Here is a 23,251-nt window from a genome sequence, read left to right as displayed (position 1 = left end):
GAAGTAATGTTCAACTACAGAAATAACTTTTTAAAGAGGAAAAGGTTTTTATTTAATATAAACAATTTCATATACCTAGATGTAAATATAGTTTATTTAAAATAATGTTCTTTTAGTTAGTTTATTTATTTTTATAAGCAGTTGGAGTTGCTATTTGTCTAGTATTTTCTTATATTATTATACATTAAAGATATTTAAGTTAGTACCTACCCATATGTTGATTGGCCGATGCAGAGAATTTCCTTTAATTGGATGATGATCAAAAATTTTTTGCGGTTCCTCTGTCAGAAACCTAAATGAAGTGACCTTTAAGAACTGAAAACAAATGTAAACTAAAAAGAAGTTGTAAATTTTGTTATTTTGGCATACACTAATTGCTCATTATTTTTACTTTAGAGCTACTGGAAATTGCTAGATATCACATTAGAGGAAAATTGGATGACTGGACAGGTATATTTCACACCAAGTTCATTACAAGAAGAACGGTGAGTAGAAGTTAGTTTGTTTATCTACATTATTGATTGTGTTTGACTCATAGCAACAATTGTATTTGATGATTAAAATGATGTTTTTGGAGTGAGAGTCAGAGTGTTTGCGAACGTGTCATTTGCGAACAAATGAGATTTAGTGCCATTTGCCAACAGTAATAAGTAGCCTTGAGTTGACCTGGAAATTATAGTTTCATTTACGAACAGATAGTAAGTTATTTAAACGAACAAATGCTAATGTTAGTTACAATGATGCTTAGCAACCCTTCACACATTATCCAGGCTTAGGACTGGTAGTTGAATACTGGCATGTTTAAAAGTTGGTGTTTGCCTTTGTCAATGTCCGTCATCTAATATTTACAATATTTATATAATTTTATTTTCCACTCAAATTTTGCATTAACAGATAATGTTTCTAAACATTTTTTAATATCCTTTGTATATGCAAAATTTGCATTTGCAAGGTTTTCTGAATGCGTTCGTCTACCTTTACGTATTGTTATTTCCTCTTTTTGGCTTCCATATTTAATTCCGCCCTGTGGATAATTAGTGCAGCGTAATTAGCCTCTGCTTTTAATTTTTTTATCAAAAAATATACGTTTGGATGCGGTTGCTTCACAATCTGGTGTAACCGCGTCTGTTCCAGCCTTCAACTGCATTATTTGTTCGACGAGTTGCTTTGTAACAATTTTACATTTCTTTCGGCATTACAGGATTGTTTAGCCATTGTTCCACAAAATAATCAAAAAATTTTTTGATTTGGTCATTTACAAGGGTTGTCTCTTGTATTGAAATCCACCCGTCATCAGTATGTTCTATTGCTATCTACATATGCCAATGCAGCGCACATTCGCAAATGATTTCTACATTCAACATCATTTTTATAATCAACGGTTAACCCAATTTCTTGAATTTTCCTCCATAAACATTGTCGGAGATGGAAATTGCAGCCTTGTATCGCCGCTTCCGGATAAACGCTTTGCAAAGCTATGATGGCTGCCTGTTCAAAATCCATAGTTATTTTGCGGGGAACCCACAGTGTTTTTGTTTTTAGAATATTAAATATGTCGGCATGAATAGTATATAATTGCAAAAATTGCTTGTTGTATTGTATTAAATAGATACAACCGAAATAAATAAAATGTAGTTGTTCTCAAACGGACCTACAATTATTAAGAGCACCTGGATCTTAATACGAGTGTTCGCAAATAACACCAAAATGTGGTTGTTCGCATCTGAAACGTTCGCATGTAAGACGACACCACGTTTTCGGAGCGAGGGCTAAAAAAGAGTTATTTGCATAAGAGTAAGACTTAAAAATAAAAATTTGTCTTTAAAGTTGTAAAGACCGTTGAATATAACAAATATATATTTTATTGAAATATTAACAACATTAAGCATAAATTTAAATATAATTTCAGCCATTATGAGATCCAATATCTGATTAAAATAAACAATGTTTGCTAAAATCAAACATTGCGTTTCTTAAAGCGAAAATAAAATTACATGAGTTCTATTATGGTTTATAATATAATTAGCCATCACCATCATAGGGTCATCAGCCCTAAAACTAGTTGCACACACACCTCCACCCTTTTCCTATCTTGAGCCAATCTTCGCATTTCCTTAAAACTAGAATTTCTCACATCCTTAACCATTTCACTATTTGTGTCTGCTTCTAATATGTCTCTAACTAGCCCTTCATGCCTAAGAAGGTGTCCTACCAACCTATCACGCCTATTTCTTATTAACTTCCACGGCGCCCTATATTATCCTCCTCTTTGTAATACAAATTCACTACGTTATCCACGATACCTCATCATTCGCCTGTATCACTACATTTCGAACGTTTCTAACCTTTTGTTTTCCGCCCGTTATAACTAATATGAAAGTAACAAATTGATGATATTAAATAAAAAAAAAATGATTTCTTTAAGGTTTCTATATCTAATGTTCCTTTGCTAAAATTGGTACAATGGTACAATGGTTTTACATTTTAAATTTATTATTTCAGCAAGTAGATATCCATACATTTAAATGGACCTTGTTGGAGCATACGTAATCCTAAAATGTAGCATCGTACTACAGATAGCGTTTACCGCGCCATTTGTAGTATTTTCTAAAACGCGCTGTTAAGACAGCAGGTAAAAGTTGGTCTGTGTTCTGTAAGAGCTGTCTGCGACGCGCTGATGAGATCCAAAAAGATCGAAATCGCGATCCGCGTTTGGCAGTTTCGACAGAATAAAGACCACTTCGAATTATTTTATTCGATTATGGTAACGTTCCTATCACGTTGAGGTTAGCTACGCCGGGATTCGTTTCAGCAAGTAGATATCCATATATTTAAATGGACCTTGTTGGAGCATACGTAATCCTAAAATGTAGCATCGTACTACAGATGGCGTTTACCTACATGTTACCTACCCTATTGGATTCAAATAGTTATGTAAACTAGTAATTTATATACAATGTACATATCGGTAGCTTAATGTGCGACATTTCAGGTCGAAGTGTATGTGGGAATAGGTATTAATAGGATATCAATTTATTTATACACATATTATTAATGAACAAGGAATAAGTAGGGAACACTACGCTACGGAAGTCAACCAGGAAATAGAGGTACAGGATGGTACAGGTCGGACGAAGGAAGCTGGCGAGCGGTCGCGCAGGTTCTTGCCCATTTGTGACCTATTTGGGTAAGTCACTTGGAACCAATACAAAAAAAGCTTTCAGTAGGCGTAAATTATAGTATTAATACCGATAGGACAGTAGCTTACTAAGAAATAATGTACAAACATAAGTGACCAAAAAGGAAAAATAAACCTATTGCTTTTGTTTTATAGTTAGTTTTCACATTCACTGTCAACATCAACAATTAGTTCATCTGTTCGTATGTCTATTACTTACTCATTGAACCCTGCTTTTAAATATTTAATCTACGTCTCTGATACGAAACACTGAAGAAAGAGGGCTGCAATCGTTATACCTAAAACTGTCTACTTTTGCCACCGCGCATCCACGCCATTTTAAAATTTCCGCCAGCTTCCTCCGTCCGACCTGTAGACACATTCTGAAACATGCAGGACTAGTAAAATATATATTAGACGCACAAACAGGAGTAAAGAAGGGGAAAACTAGACCTAGATTAGGTAAATGTTTGCGAATAGTTAGGAATTTGCAATGTTCTAGTTTTAGGAATAATGATGCAAGAGAGGAAGTAGTAGAATTGCGTGCGCAATTAGTCTTTGGACTGACGACGCTATGATGATGATGAAAAGGTGGAACACTTTTTTCAGTTAAATGATGCGTCTCCTTAGAATTGAAACAGGGTTAAGAATTTTATATAGGTACCCTATTAGTCCTTTTGTTTTACTTTTAGAATTATTGATTGAGGAGCTGTCTCTTACAGAAGCGACTTTACATAAGTAATGCCAAGATAGCAAGGGTAAGTTTTATTAATATTATCATCTCTAATGATGTATTGTATTAGTGTGTAACTAATAACAACTATCACTGTTCTTACGCGATGATTATATGCTCTCACTCTGAAGAAACTGATAAAAATTTGTATCTGAGAGTAATGCTTCAGAATAACTATCTGCATATATAGACATATTGTGATAAATAGACTAAACTTACAATTTTTTTCTTAGAAGTAACGTAGGTCCATTAAAAGAGTAACTCCATGACAATAATCACCTATAATTAAAAGACAACACAGTACCTTACTTTTCGTAATAATTATTATTCTACGATATTATTAGTTCCTCTACTGTTTTTTTCATAGATAGTTTCTTATTGTAAAAAGTCAGAATTCCTGAAGTTTTTCATTAAGTTCTTACATGAATAATTAAAAAAAGTCTTTAGATCAAAATGAATTTTACACTAGGACTACGTTTACACATGAAGACCTTTTATGTTTGGTTTCTTACAATTGTTTAATATGATTCCATTTTAAATAATGTAGGTCATAAGAGTTCCATATTTTACACGCAAAGACTTCTGTCTTTTTTCTTAGTATAGGTACCATCCAAAAAATAAGTGAAAACGGATTTTCACCGTCTTCACCCGTTAATTAAATAATCAGAATACTATTGATGATTAAATATTCTTTTAACAAATTTGGTCGCTCAAGCCCTATAGTAAATGACTACAGACTGACAATAAAAGCTATACAAGAATGACGATTATGGAATTGTGGTAGCAGTTATCAATATATTACACTAATTAATTATAAGTAACAGAAAATATAACATCTTTAATTTGCCTACGATCCTTTTACTCGATGATTATATAGCATTGTTTTGATGGGGCTGAAAAATATCCGTGGTCTGAGAGTAAAATTTAAAAATAAATATTTCTTTAAGCAAAAATTTTTAAATAAAGATGAGGAAATTAAAATTTGTATTGAATTTACTGTTTAGAAACCTATACGTTGTTTTCTGGATCCCAACTCTACGAGAGACCCGTTGAATATCCAATATTTGGTGTCGATGTGTAAGTAGAAATTCTAACGATACATTTATTTATTTACATTTCTAAAATTAAATTGGAAATATTCTTCACTGGGGTAATTTTGGAATAATTTGTGTCTCTATTGTATGCATTCTTCGATGCATTGAGAACCATTTTTGTTTCTTAAATGTAAGCTTGTACATATCGTAGTTATCAACTTTTTAAACGAAATACATAAATCATTAGTATTTATTAACTAATATTTGTTACGGAAATCTTATACTTATACGAGGCACCAGCTGAAATACACGATATTCAGGATCGCAAATGCAAAGTAATTTTTTTTAATTTTTGCGTTCCTTATGTATATAAAACACTCCGAGCCGCCACAGGATGCAGTTGTTCTTGTAACAAGATGAAAATATTTTTTTCGATTATAACGGTTAATACGCAGAAGAGATTTAAGGGATTCAATAAATGGTATATCTAATGGTATTCTTAAAAATAAATACTTACAATGACATATTTCTAATAACGTTTAATTAATTAATTCGTGGGAGCTGAAAGTATTCCGAAATCTAGACACAAAATCTGTTTGTCTAGTAAATATTTACAATAACAAACTTTTTTGTTATTATTTAGATTTTTGCGGCCCATATAAGAATTCCTGAGCATTTTGAACTGAAGTGTAAGTATTAGGAGTACTAATAATAAATTAATTTATTAGTCTGTTATCAATAACACTTTTAAAAGTAATATCGGAAGCATTCTCCCTCCTTCACAATTGTAATTCGTTATGTTAAACGGAACACCCTGCATAATATGACGGTTTCGAATTCTACTTATTATTTTAGGTAGACATTCAGAAGGTTTTCCTATCGAGATATTAACATTAACTTTTAAAAAAAATTGCACACAGCAGTAAAAATATACAGGATGTTCCATTTTAGTAAATTGTTTGAAGCTAATCAAATCTGCCATTAAATATCAAACATTCTGTATGTAATTAACCCACTTTCAAACTATGGATGGAAAACTAGAGGGTACAGCTATCCGTCCTGAGCTTTCGTACTGTAAAATAAGCATGCTTTTTTGCTACCTACTGCTGTGTGGTATTTTTTTTTTTTTAAAATAAACGGTAAAGTTTAGAAGTAGTAACTTTGAGGAAAGCNTTATATATATTATCTGGCAAGCTTTTACTTTTAAAATTATTAATAAGATGATGAAAATATAATTTGCGGTTCCTCTTTCAGAAACATAAATGAAGTAACTTCTAATAACTGAGTACTGAGTTTAGATTAAAAAACGTTTTTAATTTGTTTGAAGATCGTAACTAATTTTAAATAAATTTCGTTTTAGAATTAACAGAAGCTACCAAATTTCTTGTTAAAACAAAAACTGAACGCTTAGAAGAATTTTGACGAGGACAACGTTAAGGTACCAGGATTTCTTCAATTTAATGATGTGTTTTCCTTTCAAGCAGTACAAGAACTTCATACAGCAAGTCATTGAGTTTAGGTTTAGGTAATGCCTTCTACAAGGTGGAGGGACATGAAGGCGCTAGGTTTCAACGAAGAGGACTAGCTAGGTAGGTATCTGGCGCCGCATGATTGGGAAAACCGACCTCGCGTAAAGGGAGAAAATGCCAGAGAGGAAGATTCAACCGTAAGTACCTAATTGGTAGTCTTAACCGCGATGCATCTTACTTTTACTCCTTGCGTCAAACGCTAAAATAAAGATCAAAACATAAATCCACAAAATATACTGTATCAAAAAATGACGTACCCAATTCATGAAATTTTCAAACTACCAAATGCAAGAAAAACCTGAAATTCATTTAAAGCGTTAAGTTTTTCGTACCAAAATTGACCAAATAATTTCTACAATATTCTGAAGTAATTTTTATCGCTTTCTACGACATAATTAGCTCCATAAACTGTGTTCAGATAAAAAAAAATGACCTTAAAAGGAAACACAATAATATGCAAAAATGTTTACTTGCATTGACTGTTGCTCTCGCTATCGCTTGCTGTTTGTCGATCGGCGTATTGGAATAGTTTTTCGGCACTCATAAATGTTTATGGTCCGAGAACTTGGCACGAGATTTCAGCATCACCCGGAATATAAACAAATTTTGCGGTAAAATTTTCGCATGACTGCAAGGGGGCGGATACGTTTCTAAGTAGGCGGATAGTTCTCCAGAAGCAAGGGGTTGATACAGAGGGTGGAAGCGCCCTAACCTAATTTTTTATATTATGTCATTGAGATAAAGCTTAATTTATAGAAATATAAACTTCCGTACGCTTAATTGATTTCTGGACGGATGTACACGTGAGCTGGAACAAAACAAGCGGCGGACAGGGGTGAATTTGATAAAAATAATTTCAGTCACCATAAAACGTAATCCCTTATATTACCGAGCATGACCATTTGTCCTTATTTCAGATGACGTTCAAATCTCATGTTCAGCTCTTATTTTATTACACTGAAATTTTCATCTAACACTTCAGAATATCGATTCGAAAATTTCCAGAACTGTCACGAATACTCAGAGGATACGATTAAGACACTTGAGGACTGAAAAAAAGTTGTATCTAAAAATAAATATTTACTTTTTTAGTAATATTCAAAAATTACAATGTCTTGAGTTTTTGAAATATTTTTTTTATTACATGGATAACTCGTCGTATAAGAAAGCCTTACTATTGATAGATATAGAAAGTAAGTCCCATTCCTATAATTAACAATACGAAAGTATAATTTAGAGAATATATAGTGCATTATTACGTATGATGATTATTAGGTTGTTTTGAATAGGGCGTGAAGGTATATGCAGGATCTGAAAGTATTGCAGGGTTTCGATACAACATATTGCCTAATGAACATTGTAATAACAATCTTCTATTGTTATTATTAAGTTTCCATGAACAAATGAATACTGTGCTTTATTGGGTGAAATAGGAACACAGATGGATTTATTTGTATTGGTAAATAGAACACATTCAGATATATCGGAATTTTGATCAATAGAACACCTTCGGTAATAATGTCGGAATTATTCTCCCTCTTCACTACTGTAATTGTGTAGATTATCTGACCACTATTGTTCGCAATATTGTGAAGTATTGAGAAAATTAAATTTTGCTGGTAGTATACTAAACCAGAGCTTGAAACTACGTAATTATTAACTAGTTTATTAATGTTCAGCGTCTGCTCACTGACGTTTGCTAATTAAAAGGTATATCGTATTCATGGATTGCAAACTCATCAGTCGGCTTATGCCTATCGGCTGATTAACGTAACTAGTATGAGCAGATAGAGCATAGTGATCCATCCAGTCATAAACATTACGTTGAAGGTGGGAAGAGCTGTATTTTGAGGATATTCAGTGACATATAATACGTAATAATGAGCAAGTGCTTTGTTCACGACCTGCAACGGCATAGTGACAAATTGTGTAATTGTGTACCCTAGCAGAATGAATGCTGCTGCTGTTTTAAAGGAAAATGCAATAAAATTGCAGCGAAAAGTCAAAAACGATCCATGCCTCACTTACGTTTCATCATCATCATAAGGTCCTCAGTCCTAAGACTGGTTGGACACGTGCCTCCACTCTTTCCTGTCCTTAAGTTAAACTTCGCATTTCCCTAAAACTAGAATAGCCCACATCCTCAACTATTTGCGAACAGTAATCTAATCTAGGTCTACCTCTACCCCTCCTAATTCCTGTTCCTGCCTCTAATATGTCTCTGACTAGACCTTCATGCCTGAGAAGGTGTCCTACCAACCTATCTCGCCTATTTTTTATTGACTTCCATAGAGTCCTCTGTTCTCCTATTCTTTCCAATACCTCTTCATTTCTAACCTTTTCTACCCACGATATCCTCATCATCCGCCTATGACACCATATTTCGAACGCTTCTAACGTTTAAAGAATAAAAAATGTTTTGCACCCCGTATTTGGAATAGCCCTCCGTCACAAGGATGAAGTACTTCCTTTAGTAAGACGATGAAAATATTGTGATTTTAACAGTTAATGCACGGAAGAGATGTAAAGGGGTTGAAGAAAAATTACATCCAACAGTAAAGCTTAAAAATAAATACATTCAGAGACATATTTCTTGTAATATTTAAGAATTAAAATATTTTTTGAATTTTCTGTTTAGATTGGTATTCTTTCATTGTACGGGCCGCCTTTTCTTGCATGAATGAGAACCTACAGGGGTGGATGTATTTTAAATGTAAGTATAAGTGTCCATAGATTTACAGAAAGCTTATATGGTATTATTTTTCATGATGATTATTAGGGTGTGTTTTGAATAAGTCGTGTAGAAATATGCAGGATCTGAAAGTATTGCAGAGTCTAGATACAACGTATCGTTTGATGAAAGTATTAATAATAATTTTCTTTTGTTATTATTTAGAATTTGACGGGCTGTAAACGAGTTCCTACGCTCTTTTGGGTCGATGTGTAAGTAGGAATATAGAATAACTTATTCCAATTTTATCAGTAGAACACTTTTAGAAATACTATCGGAATTATTCCTGCTTCATGATTGCTAATCTTTGTCGCTATTGTTTGAAATTTTCCAAAAGTTTAAGAAAATTGTATTTTATTCCTAAAGGAAAGCTTTCAGCTACGCAATTATCAAACATTTTGTTAATTTTTAGCGTCTATTCATTAACGTTTCTTAAAAAATGGTATTCATGGTTTGCATGTTGTTTGATTTTATACTAAAAGAGAGCTTGCACAAAAATATCTAATATTTTACCGAGATCCATAAATATTTAACTTTTGTTTACAATCAGTAGCTTTTTGTTCTTCTACTTTTAAAATTATCAATGAGATGATGAAAATTTTATTTGCGGTTCCTCTTTCAGAAACATAAATGAAGTAGCTTCTAATAACTGAATACAAGATTCGATTAAAAAACGTTTTTAATTTGTTTGAAAATCGTATGTTAATCATTAATAATTTCGTTTCAGAATTAATAGAAGCTACCAGATTTATTGTTAAAAGAAAAACTGAGCATTTAAAGATACTACCTATCGCAAGAATTTTATGAGAGCAACAGTAAGGTGCTAGGATTTCTTTAATTTAATGATGTGGTTTCCTTTCAAGCGGTACTTCGTACGGCAATTCATTGGTAATAGGTTTATACCTTGTGATTGAGGAGTTATCTCGTCAGAAGGAAAACTATACGAATAAGAACATTTTGTCAAAAAGATTGGTAAATACTATTAATTATTACCTTCAATTAAGTATAGACCATTGGGTGCTCGATAACAACTCACACTATTTTTACTTGGTGATTATAAACATAGGCTGCTAGTCTGAGGGGCTCAGAAGATTCTGAGTCTAAGAGCACAGTCACAAAGATGAAAAAAGTTCTGATACACATTTTTGCAAAAACGCTCTAGGCCCAGTCCGAGATGGCGCCTTTTTGCTTTGTAGTACTAATAATCTAATTATTGTTATAAAACACCTAATTACGGCAAGAGAATTCATTAATAATTATTATCACTAAATGCTCCAGTTGAACATGAAGATTTTTGGGAGACTGTTGAACTTGCTGCCAAAAATTAGGATTTTTTTAGTAGATTATTATCAATTTCTATAGATTATTTCATGAGATTCACTAAATTCGTACTCATTTAATTCGATATATTCATCATATGACAGTCTAATCAAAGCTACCTCGTCTCTTATTTTCTCTCTGCAAACAGTAAGTTAGAGGGAGAGCGGTTTCTACTAACATGTTCAGTTTTTGTTTAGACTTAGAGAAATTTAAAATGAATTCTTGTTGTTGACAGAAAAATTCTTTTTACTCCACATGATTTTTTTTGTTTAAACATCCTTTTCCATATTTTTACAAGTATATTTCAGCTTTTTGCCATTTTAACAGTTGCAATGCAGAGATTTGAAAGAGTTGAAGAACAGATGCATCCAACAGTAAAGCTGAAAAATAGATACTTGTATATATATTTCTAGTAATATTTAAAGTTATAATATGTTTTGAATTTTCTGTTTAGATATTCTTTCGTTGTTCTATGGGTTGAGTTTGCTTACGTGAAAGAGCTACAGCTGTAGTTGTACTTAAAATGTAAGTATAATTGTCCACAAGAAAATATAATTTACATAAAGCATACACTTATAGTGTTATTTTTTATGATGATTATTCTGGTGTGTTTTGAAAACGTCGTGAGGAAATATGCAGGATCTGAAAGAATTACGGAGCCTAGATACAATATGTTGTCTAATGAACATTATAGTAATGATTTTCTTTTGCTACTATTTAGGTTTTCATGGACGAGGAACAGGTTGCTATGCTTTTTTGGGTCAAAGTGTAAGTAGAAATATAGAATGAATTATTTGCATTTTCGGATAATATCGATATTATTCTTCCTTCTTTACTGCTATACTGTGTCGCTTTTATTTCCAATTTTCTAAATTTTTGCGATAATTAGATTTTGCTTATAATATACTGAAAGAGAGCTATACCCATGTAAATATTAAATACATGTATTATTAATCGTTAGCGTCTATTCATTAACGTTCCTTAAATAAAAGGTTTTCATGGATTGCAAGCTATGCTGACGGCTGATGCGTATTCACTGGATAACGCAGCAGGGATGAGTAAAACTGGGTTAGTGATCTGTCTAGCCATTAACATTACGTTGGAGGTGGGAAAGTTGCTTTCCGAGGATTTTCAATGCCACAGAAACAACAACTGAGCAAGTGGCTGATTTTAGGTATCTGGGAAGTCAGATAAGTTAAGACGGAAGGAGTAGTAGGGATTTAAATTAAAGATAGCGTGGGATCGAGTCGTCTTCAATAAAAAAAAGTCATTTCTATGCTCGCGAATGATTAATTTAGAAATTCGAAAAAGATTGTTAGAGGTGTATGTTTGGAGCGCGGCGCTGTACGGGTGCGAAGCATGGACAGTGGGCGCGGTGGAAAAGAAAAGGTTAGAAGCGTTTGAAATGTGGTGTTACAGGCGAATGATGAGGATACCGTGGATAGAGAAGGTTAGAAATGAAGAGGTATTAGAAAGAATAGAAGAACGGAGGACTCTATGAAAGTCAATAAAAAACAGGCAAAATGGGTTGGTAGGATACCTTTTCAGGCATGAAGGTCTAGTGAAGAGACATATTAGAGGCAGAAACAGGAGTTAGGAGGGGTAGAGGTAGACCTAGATTAGATTACTGTTCGCAAATAGTTAAGGATGTGGGCTGTTATAGTTTTGGGGAAATGCGAAGATTAGCTCAGGATAGGAAGGAGTGGAGGTGCGTGTCCAACTAGTCTTAGGACCGTGCAAGGTTAGGACAGCAGAAAATAGTGCTTTAAAAACACTTTAAAAGTAACTGGTTTACTAATGGATGACAGGCTATATGACGTGATATCACCTTCAGAGATTGTGTGCCAGTATACTCTTTACATGTCACTCTAGTTTCATTTGATATGTACATTATATATAAAGGCCATTTATTTTACAGTTTGGTTAGTAAGTGATGCTGAGAAAAGGAGGGTAAGTATTTGTACTCGTCCATGATGTACATAAGAAATGGAAGGAGAGATAGGTGAGGAGTATACTGGCTTTTCATACAATCACGTATAATATCACCAAATCAGTTGGTTTTGAAGTGACATACATATCTCTTAATACTACTTAATAAATAATAATAAATTTTACTTACTTACATAACGTAAGGTCTCCCAAAGCAAAATGATTTGGGTATTGACACTAATTTTTCTAAGAACCATCCACCCCTACTCCGCACATCCTCGGCGAATACAAATTAAAAAGTTACAAAAAGTCTTTCAAACGACTAGGTCGGTCTCTTATCGTGTCAATAGTTAACACACATGGTGTATTCCTTTTTTTCCGTAGGGTGTATTCCTTTGAACAAATTCAAACATACAAAAACAAGAGTAATTAATCACAATTAAATCAGTAATCATTAATAAATAAAAATCAAGTTCAATAGTGTTTTTTTAAGACACGATGAATGGTATCGGTCTTAACGCCTGAGTTACGAAACCGATAACTATTGATACGTTGTTGTAATATTGATTATACTTTGTAAAATTGGCTGCATCAGCAGAAATCATGGGAAAGGTATCGCTACTCATACTTTGTTGTAATAACGCGTAAACATAAGAGATTATAAATGTATGTGAAAATAATAATTAATTCGCTATGGCAATTTGTTTGTGTACTTTCATAGTCGAGGGTTCTTGCTTCAAGCCATAGTTATAGCCTTTGGTAAACGCCCGTAGGGTATAACCATCCCTAGTTCGAACTACCCCAACCTTTGGGAACTTGTAACTATTGTTAATAATCAATCAATAATAAAATTAATCGATAAATTCAGTGAAGTGTTCATTTAAATAAAAAAAATGAATTTTTAAAAAGAGGGCCCAAAAGGTAATTAGTGCAGTCTTAACGGTTCCTTTCTTCAAAATTCTGGACTCAGTGCTGAAAAGTGTTGCGACTTACTAAAAGTGAAAGGTTAAAGTACCCAAAATCCGTGAACCAACGTTATTGCTTGCAGCAATACTATCTAATACTATATACTATAGAACGAAGCTCGAGGAGTAACCTCCCAATCGAAAGAAACCTCCCAAAGTCAGACACAACAGTCACAACAACAATATTGAGTAAGGTTTCCCCAATCCATCAGGAGCAACCGTACAGCACGTAAGGTCTCCCCAACCAAGAGGATCATCGCATCGGACAACGAAAAAGAAAGACGAAGACAACGCAAAGTGAGTAATTTCAAAAGTTTTCTAGCTTCACAACAAAAAATTGTAATTTTAATTGTTTATTGTAACCATCGAACGACGTTAGAGTGTGTTCTAAACGTTAAATTGCTATTTAGAAGTAGTACTTGTAATTTTAATATTTGCAATAATTGTTTTTAAAATCTGAAATATTGAATAGACGCACGTTCTGAAGGAACACTGCAGAGAGTACATAATTTAGAACTGGACAGTCAGACAGAAGTAGAATTAGGTGATTTAAAATTTAAACGATTCATTTAGAAGCCTTAATATTTCCACGAGTTCAGAAAATCTGCTAGATGAGTCAGTAAATTCGGAAAACGCATTTAGAAGTTTTTCACGTGACGAACAATTAGGCAGACTTGCACACGAACAGAATAGGTTAATAACAGAATAACTCATTACAGCAGTCAGAAAGTATGGCGAAATTTTATCGAAAGTTGAAGGAAAAATAAATACAGTCAAGACGTTTATATTAAGAGTAGATAGTTATTACCAAAAATATGGTAACACCTTTGACGAAACATTAAGTAATTACGTATTTTGTCTAATCACATCAAAATTAGTAGGTGAAACTAGCGATTTAGTGAATTGTAGACCAGATATAACTTCCTGGCCAATATTAAAAGATGTTTTGAGGAATAAATTTGAAGATCATGTGGATAAGAAAATTTTAGCCCAAAAATTTAAGAATCTTACTTTGAAAGTAACCGAATCTTTACCAAATTTTATCGAACACATTAAAACAGCGCAAACACAACTAAATACGAAAATCATTCAGGACACAAATTAAAAAAAAATATAAATATTACTGAAGCAATTCCAACTGTACTAATTTTGTCAGTAAACATCAAAATGATAAAAAGGTAGACAATAGAAATATAACAATGAATAAATCACAAATTAACACAACTCATCATCAGTCCGAAACCTGCTAAATAAATTTCAGGAACTGCAAATTTCACAGAATTACACATCACGATAAGCAAATTGTAGAGGTCGATCGGTCGGTGATTTCCTTATGACCAGTAGAAATAGCAGCTACCAAAATTTTAGGAATTATCCTAGTGATACTAATAATCCTCCTATTAGAAATAATCATCTTCCTAATAATATAAATGTACCCAATACGCAAAATAACCAAGGTAGAAAACAGTGCGAAGTTTAAAACTTCAATTGAAATGTATAATAATGAAAAAAGTGAAGAAAACAAACGCACATATTTTATAGGGTATAACCATCCCTAGTTCGAGCTACCCCAACCTTTAGGAACTTGTAACCATTTGTAATAATTAATTAATAATAAGTGTTTGTTTAAATAAATAAAATAAATTTTTAAAAATAGTTACAAGAGGGCCCAAAAGGTAATTCTTGCCTCCAATAAATCCCATCTGGTCTTGAAATTTTTAACTCATCTTCTTAAGTCAAGTTTGGAGTGCCCATATAATGTTTTGGAAAACCCCGTTGTTTGATCTATTAGATGGTCGTAAATCGTCTTCTTTGTAGCTTTAGGACGGTTCGTCAACTCCATGGTCGTTTACATCGTCTTTTTCTGCGATAACCTTATTTTCCAGGCTAAATTACACTCCATTTCTCGCTATTTCACATTTTCGTGATGGTGTTATGTCCATGATAACAACGTCTCTGCTGATCTTTATTCTGTTCGTTTTCGTGTCTAGCAAACGACAGGCTTTGCATTCCTCTGAATATCCTATGAAAATCAGCTTTTCTACTTTCTCGTCTAATTTTCATCTTAACTTACCAGGAATAAATGCATATTCCTTGCAACTACATATACGCAGTTGCGCCACATCCGGAACCTTAGAACGCCACAGCTCACACGGTGTTTTGTTCTTGCATTTTGTTGGCAATCTAGTTTGTAAGAAGTTAGCCGTAAGAGTTGCCTCTCTCCAATACTACTTATTATCCAGGTTTCTATTGAAAAGCGTAAAGCGACACATTTTTAGAAGATACCTGTTTTCTCTCAGCGACACTGTTTTGTTGAGCAGAATAAGTAGCTGGGTATTGTGTTATAATCTCCTCCTTCTTTAGATAATCTTGGAGTTCTTTATTCACATACTCTTTTTCCCTGTCATATTGCACAATTGTTGGATTTCTTCCGAATTGCATATTCATCATTTCAACGAACCTTTTGATGTTACCAGGTGCCTCGGACTTTTTTTTAACAGATATATCGTAGTATAACGTGAAAAATCATCTATGACCGTTAGAATATATCTCTTTCTTCCAGGTGTTACAGTAGACATTGGTCCACGTGCAAAATGGCTGTTAACTTATTTCTACTTTCCTTCGGAAACGATTTTCGGGTTAATTTACGTTTTACATGGATGTTGCATATTTCCCTTAGTCTGTAATGTTTCACTTCTATTCTTATGAGAAGGTTCATTTGGGGTAATTGCTTTATTGCTTCTGGATGTCTTGTCGGTGTGGACAGCTTTAACGGTGCATGCTTTGTCGGCTGTTCTTAATTCATAAAGTTCGGAACGCAACGTTGCACTACAGTTTTCCACCTTTTGAGAGCTCCATAAAATTTTAACACATGCTCTCCGACTGCCAATCTTTTAACTGACAATAGATTTGACCCTACCTTAGGTACCTACATACAACACTTTTTGAATTTCACCTCTTTTCGACTCAGTGTCATATGTGATACAGTTTCAACATCATGAATTTCTAGAAGTTTTTCTTCATTAGCTAGTCGAACATGATCCCTTTGTTGCGATCTAAATTCTTTCTGATATGACATATGGCTTGCAGCTCCAGAATCCAGATGATTATCCATTTGTTGGTATTTTTTCCCGTTTCTCTAGCACTATAATGTAATTGTTCTTGAGAATTTTCATTTATTTCGTTTTCTTTATCGCTACGAAACACGAATCACTACCGTTACTAAAATCTTCTTGCCTACTAACTTTATTCACCCTACTTTTTTTATTTGTGTTTTGCTGCTTCTGTTTTCGTCTAGTATGATTATTATAAGTATTACATTTGTCGCTACCTCCGGTTAATACCTACCGTGTTTTACCTATTTGTGCGACACATTTATTTTGTTTTGTAGATAATGGGTAGTATGTTTTCCAAAATTTCGTTAGAATTAAAAATTGTCCAAAAGTAAACCAGACACGTGATAAATCGATTTCTGTATATAATAACTGTCTCGGGAGCGCTTACTGTTTGCCAATCAGGGTATATTTGAATAGTCTTCGGCACTCATCAATTCTTATAGGCCTAGAACTGGGCAGTAGATTTCTTTTTTTTGTTTCCGTGGAAGAGAGAAATCGTTAAAAGACACCCAGCCGTCCTTACTACTGGGTAGTGTCGTTTTCCCGAGGAAGGTGTCTTCGGAACTACCGACTAAAAACCCACTATCTCAGGCCATTGAAGGACTTTTTCAGCTGGTATAGTTTTGGAAATGTTATGTGATTTTTATGTTTTTAGTTTAACAAGATTTCAACGCCACCCGGACTATAAACAAATTTTACGGGAACAATTTCGCATAACGGCGAGGACAGCTCTCTAGGACTAAGGGAAGCGCCCCGATTAAACAATTACAATATATGTCTTGAATTTTCTAGATATTCCTTCGTTGTTCTATGGATAACTCGACCTTCAAGAGAGTCTTACTATTGATAGATACAGAACGTAAGTCCCATATCAATAATTAACAAAATGAAAGTATAATTTACAGAAAATATAATGCATTATTATGTATGATGATTAGTAGGGTGTTTTGAAAAGTCGTGAAGAAATATTGGGTCTGAAAGTAGTGCAGAGTCTAGATACAACATATTGTTTAATGAGCATTGTAATAATATTTTTTTTTTGTTATCCTTTAGATTTCCATTGGTGAAAAATGAGTTCGTGTGCTTTCTCATGTGAAATGTAAGTAAGAATATTGATTGGTTTATTTGCATTTGATCAATACAATATTTTCAAGTTGTGCTATCGGAGGAATTAATGTACCTAGACCTTCGTATATTTAATTGAATGTTCGAAGGATGAACACGTGAGCTGAAACAAAATTAACGGCGGACAAGGGTGAACTAGCCAAAAATTATTTCAACCTGCATCAAAAAAGTAACCTCTTCTATTATCTGACCATGTCCATTTATCAATATTTCAGATGACGTTAAAATATCCATCTCAGCTCTTATACTATTACACTCAAACCTTCATCCAACACTCCAAAATATCGATCCGAAAATTTCCAGAAATGTCGCTAATATTTGGGGAAAACAGTTAATGCATATAGGAAGCATATGAGTTGAAAGAAATTGTACCTACAAATTAATCCTTGTAAATGTAAGTCCCATATCAATAATTAACAAAATGAAAGTATAATTTACAGAAAATATAGTGCATTATTTATTAAGTATGATGATTAGTAGGGTGTTTTGAAAAGTTGTGAAGAAATATTGGGTCTGAAAATACTGCAGAGTCTAGATACAACATATTGTTTAATGAGCATTGTAATAATAATTTTTTTTTGTTATCGTTTAGATTTCCATTGGTGAAAAATGAGTTCGCGTGCTTTCTCATGTGAAATGTAAGTAAGAATATTGATTGGTTTATTTGCATTTGATCAATACAATATTTTCAAGTTGTGCTATCGGAGGAATTAATGTACCTAGACCTTCGTATATTTAATTGAATGTTCGAAGGATGAACACGTGAGCTGAAACAAAATTAACGGCGGACAAGGGTGAACTAGCCAAAAATTATTTCAACCTGCATCAAAAAAGTAACCTCTTCTATTATCTGACCATGTCCATTTATCAATATTTCAGATGACGTTAAAATATCCATCTCAGCTCTTATACTATTACACTCAAACCTTCATCCAACACTCCAAAATATCGATCCGAAAATTTCCAGAAATGTCGCTAATATTTGGGGAAAACAGTTAATGCATATAGGAAGCATATGAGTTGAAAGAAATTGTACCTACAAATTAATCCTTGTAAATGTAAGTCCCATATCAATAATTAACAAAATGAAAGTATAATTTACAGAAAATATAGTGCATTATTTATTAAGTATGATGATTAGTAGGGTGTTTTGAAAAGTCGTGAAGAAATGTCGAGTCTGAAAATACTGCAGAGTCTAGATACAACATATTGTCTAATGAACATTATAATAATAATAATCTTCTTTTGTTATTATTTAGGTTTTCATGGGCGAAGGATGAGTTCCTGTGCTTTTTTGGGTGACGTGTAAGTAGGAGTATAAATTGATTATTTGCGTTTGGTCAATAAAATATTTTCTAGTTACGCTATTGAGGTAGTAACCTGTATAAAATCTTTGAAACGTTGAAATCTCGTGTCCAGATTCTATACTACTATACTTAAACCCTCATCTAACACTCCAGAACATCGATTCGAAAATTTTTAGAAAAGTCGCGAATCCTTGTGGGATGCAGTTAATGCCCTGAAGTTGTATCTAAAAGTAAATACTTGTACTTCTAGTAATATTTAAATTGTTTTAGATATTCAAACATTGTTTAATGGGCCAATATTGCTTACGTATCAGAGAACCTACCGTGCGTATACCTAGAAGGTAAGTGTAACTGTTCATAGGTTAATATCAAGTACAGAATGCATAAGGGCATTACTTTTCATGATGATCATTCGGGTATGTTTTGAAACAGTTGTGAAGAGATGTGTAGGATCTGAAAGCATTTTAGAATACTAATGCGATATGTGTTTGTCTAATAAACATTTACAGTCATAACTTTTTCGTTATTATTTAGGTTTCCACGGCAGATAAACGAGTTCCTGCAGGTTTTGGCTAGAAGTGTAAGTACAAGTAGAAATATAAAGTAATTTATCTACCTATAATCAGCAAGAGATTTTTAAAATTATAATGGGAATATTCTTCCTCCTTCCTAGTAATTTTTTGGATGGATTATTTGTTTCGCTTCTATTTGCAATTCCCTGATGTTTTGAAAGCATTAAACTCTGTTTCTGCCAGTGCCGTAAGTTATTATGCTCCTACAAGGTCCTACATCCGCGCGCTTATGTGGTAACAAGAATAAATTTATCATTTAATAAGTAAATTTTTGTTTATAAGTACTTTTGAATATATTCTGTTTAGGTAAAAAACAATAAAAAATTATTAGATATTCATTTTTATTAAAGTGAAACTTTTATTACATCGCCTTAAATTTTTTCATCTATATATCGCATGTCGCATTACAGCCAGCCGCGGTGTAGGGGTGAAACTGAAATGCGCTGCTCGCTAATATGACGGCGCCCATGGCTCGCATGAGCTAACCGTGTAGCATTTATATTCTCACTCATTCGTGCAAGTGCATGACAATTACATTTATAGACTGTGAAACTCAAAGCGAAGATAAAATTATTGATAGAATAACTGAAGTTCAAATTGATTCAATGATTTAATAAATGTTGTTCTCAGTTTTTAACATGCGTCTATCATCTAAATGATTGTATTTATTATGTATTCCGTACTCTCATACGCAGATTGAAATTAAAATTTATTGTTGGATATCTTGCCTACTATTGATATCGCATTATCATTCTTATTTTCTAATCATTAAGATAAAATTAAGAACGCGATAATTTTAAATCGAATAATTTTCCGAAAATTTACAGTTAAATGCCTACATCCGAAAAGTTTCACTTGCATCGTGGTTTCATAAAACCACAGAATTGTTTTTTTTTTGTTATTGTATTAATAGTTTTAGGTAAACGACAAAAATATGAAATTTAATATACCTAAATGTGGTTGCGATTTTTAGATCTTTTTAATTATTTATTTTTTCTTTTACATTTTGAATCACAAATATTACCATTTTTCATGTAAATAAATTCGACGAACACGTCAATAAATAAAAGGAATTTATATAATGAAATACTAACATTGCTTACCTATATTAAAAAAGTATTGTAAAATTATTACCATTTAATACCAGAATTAAGAACAAACACGAAGTGAAATATTAGGTTATAAAAAATCAGAATTAACAGATTTTTTTTAATTTTAATTATTAAGGTCATCAGTAAAAACCACTATTCCTTCTGTTTTAAATTCACTTAAGTACATATTCAAGATCAAATACGGCCGGACGTACTGGGGTAAGATCAGCCATGTCACATCAAGTTCAGAAATGTTAAAATATGGAATTCTAAAATAACACTTCAATCAGGCTATCCAGATCAGAATCTAATCAGGCAGATCTAGTAAGTGTTTTCATATCAGTACCATATCAGAGCTACATTTCAATACCTTCGTAATGCTTCGATGCGGTCTAGAAAATGCTAGAATTTTCCCTAAGAAATTTCTGCTCGAGATATATGTATACACCCGCATCCATACAATTAAAAATATTGTATATATATATTGAGATAAGCCAGGACGGAAGGTAGGCAGATAAAGCAGAGGATAGCGCAGGGTCGTGTCGCCTTTAATAAAAAGAAGTCACTTCTATACTCGCGAACGGTTAATTTGGAAATTCGAAAAAGGTTGTTAAATGTGTATGCTTGGAACGCGGCGTTGTGCGGGTTCGAAAAATGAACAATAGGTGCGGAGGAAAAGAAAATGTTAGAAGCGTTCGAAATGTGGTGTTATAGACGAATGATGAGGATAACGTGGATAAAAAAGGTTAGAAATGAAGAAGTATTAGAAAGAATAGGAGAACAGAGGACTCTATGGAAATCAATAAGACATAGGCGAGATAGGTTGGTAGGACACCTTCTCAGACATGAAGGTCTAGTCAGAGACATTTTAGAGGCAGAAACAGGAGTTAGGAGGGGTAGAGGTAGACCTAGATTAGATTACTGTTCGCAAATAGTTAAGGACGTGGGTTGTTCTAGCTCAGAATAGGAAAGAGTGGAGGTACATGTCCAACAAGTCTTAGGACTGACGACCTTATGATGATGTTGATATTCTACTGCCTATCATGCATGACCCAAAGTTGATTCTGGTAATTTCGGAGCTTCCACGTAAACGGCATATTTCCAAATTCCATAAATGGGTAACATTTGCTCAGTAACCTTTTTTTTTCTGCGAAGACGTCGTTCACGTATACTTCCGGCAAGTTTCTACTTTATAAAACATTTAAAATTTTTAATTAATAAACTAATTTGGCGGTTCCTTTTTCAGCAACACAAATGAAGTGACTTAATAACTAAATAGAAATGTAAAATGTAGCAATGTACTACAGATTGCGTTTACTGAGCCATTTGTGGTATTGTTCTGTGTTCTGTCGGGCTGCCTGCGACGCGCTCATGAGATCGAAAAAGATCGAAATCGCGATCCGCGTCTGACAGTTTCGACAGAATGCAGACCACTTCGAATTATTTTATTCGATTATGGTAACGCGCCTATCACGTGGTGGTTAGCTACGCCGGGATTCGTTTCAGCAAGTAGATATCCATATATTTAAATGGACCTTGTTGGAGCACACGTAATCCTAAAATGTAGCAACGTACTACAGATGGCGTTTACCGCGCCATTTGTGGTATTTTCTAAAACGCGCTGTTAAGACAGCAGGTAAAAGTTGGTCTGTGTTCTGTCGGAGCTACCTGCGACGCGCTGATGAGATCCAAAAAGATCGAAGTCGTGGTCCGCGTTTGGCAGTTTCGACAGAATACAGACAACTTCCAATTATTTTATTTGAAGACTTTCGTTTGTTAATTGTTAATGATTTTTTTGTTTACCGCTGTTAAAGGTCGGAGCGTATGACACTGGATCGTCATTACATTCGCCGTGAAGACCGCCTAACGTGCAATACTAACCACTAGGAGCAACACTTACTAAATGCGCACCGTAATAACACCGTCGATCGGATCCTACGAGCTCATAATAATACAAACACCGTTTTTCTTGTCCGCACGATACAAAAAGCAGCGGTTCTGTCTATGCATTTAGTAGTATCCGGGAAAAACACCGAATCGATTGCAAGTTCGTCTGGTCTGGTCGAAATTTTTCCGCGGTTTCCTTCGATTACACTGCACAGCATAGAGTTTCGTTATCATAGAGGTAGCCAGTAACATGTGAATGCTTGTTTCATTACAAGGGACTTCTACGCAGCGTTCTTTCTCAATCCTGATATCCTAGTAGAGCATGGATTAAATGGGGGTGGCGCTCTCTATTTCTATATGTTCCTGACATCAACGACGCAGTAGCGTTCCAAACGTTCGCTAAAGAAACGACGACTCCTGCGTCACACTGGAGCAACTGGAGCTATTTGACACACACAATTACTAGCCGTCGCCTACTTCGACGAATCCGATTATTATTGTTATTAGTTTGTTTTTCTTTTTTTGGGTTGCTTTTGTGTTCTTCGTTGTTTCTTACTTATATAAGTGAATAAATGAATTGGTATTTCTTCGGTCAACTTTATTTCCTTAATCCTAACATCGCTGCGTAGCGGAAAAATCATCATTTAATTGCGTGGGCGGTAACAAGGTGTAAAAGTTTCTTTAAGTGAATAATTTGTCCTTTTGCTACTGGAATCAGATTAAGATTTTCATAT

General features: G+C 33.7%; 2 long non-coding RNA genes across 4 annotated transcripts; both read left to right on the top strand.

Annotated features, from left to right (window-relative positions):
• Nucleotides 1-396: 396 nt before the first annotated feature.
• On the top strand, nt 397-4,986 carry LOC108739789. Its single transcript, XR_001938234.1, has 3 exons — nt 397-485; nt 3,871-3,936; nt 4,916-4,986. It is a non-coding gene; the product is annotated as an uncharacterized LOC108739789 (long non-coding RNA).
• Nucleotides 4,987-17,544: 12,558 nt separating this feature from the next.
• LOC108739785 lies at nt 17,545-23,030 on the top strand. 3 transcript variants are annotated; one of them, XR_003231354.1, is made up of 10 exons: nt 17,545-17,634; nt 17,690-17,790; nt 17,876-18,054; nt 18,253-18,298; nt 18,354-18,718; nt 18,920-18,965; nt 19,020-19,184; nt 19,238-19,308; nt 19,502-19,547; nt 22,445-23,030. It is a non-coding gene; the product is annotated as an uncharacterized LOC108739785 (long non-coding RNA). The 3 variants fall into 3 exon arrangements; XR_003231353.1 differs by having other exon boundaries at nt 17,690-18,054; nt 18,354-18,454; nt 18,540-18,718; XR_003231352.1 differs by having other exon boundaries at nt 17,690-18,054.
• Nucleotides 23,031-23,251: the final 221 nt, after the last annotated feature.

This window comes from Agrilus planipennis, unplaced genomic scaffold, assembly GCF_000699045.2.
Source record: "Agrilus planipennis isolate EAB-ADULT unplaced genomic scaffold, Apla_2.0 scaffold164, whole genome shotgun sequence".
Classification (NCBI taxonomy): domain Eukaryota; kingdom Metazoa; phylum Arthropoda; class Insecta; order Coleoptera; family Buprestidae; genus Agrilus; species Agrilus planipennis.
This window is presented reverse-complemented; position numbering and strand designations above follow the sequence as displayed.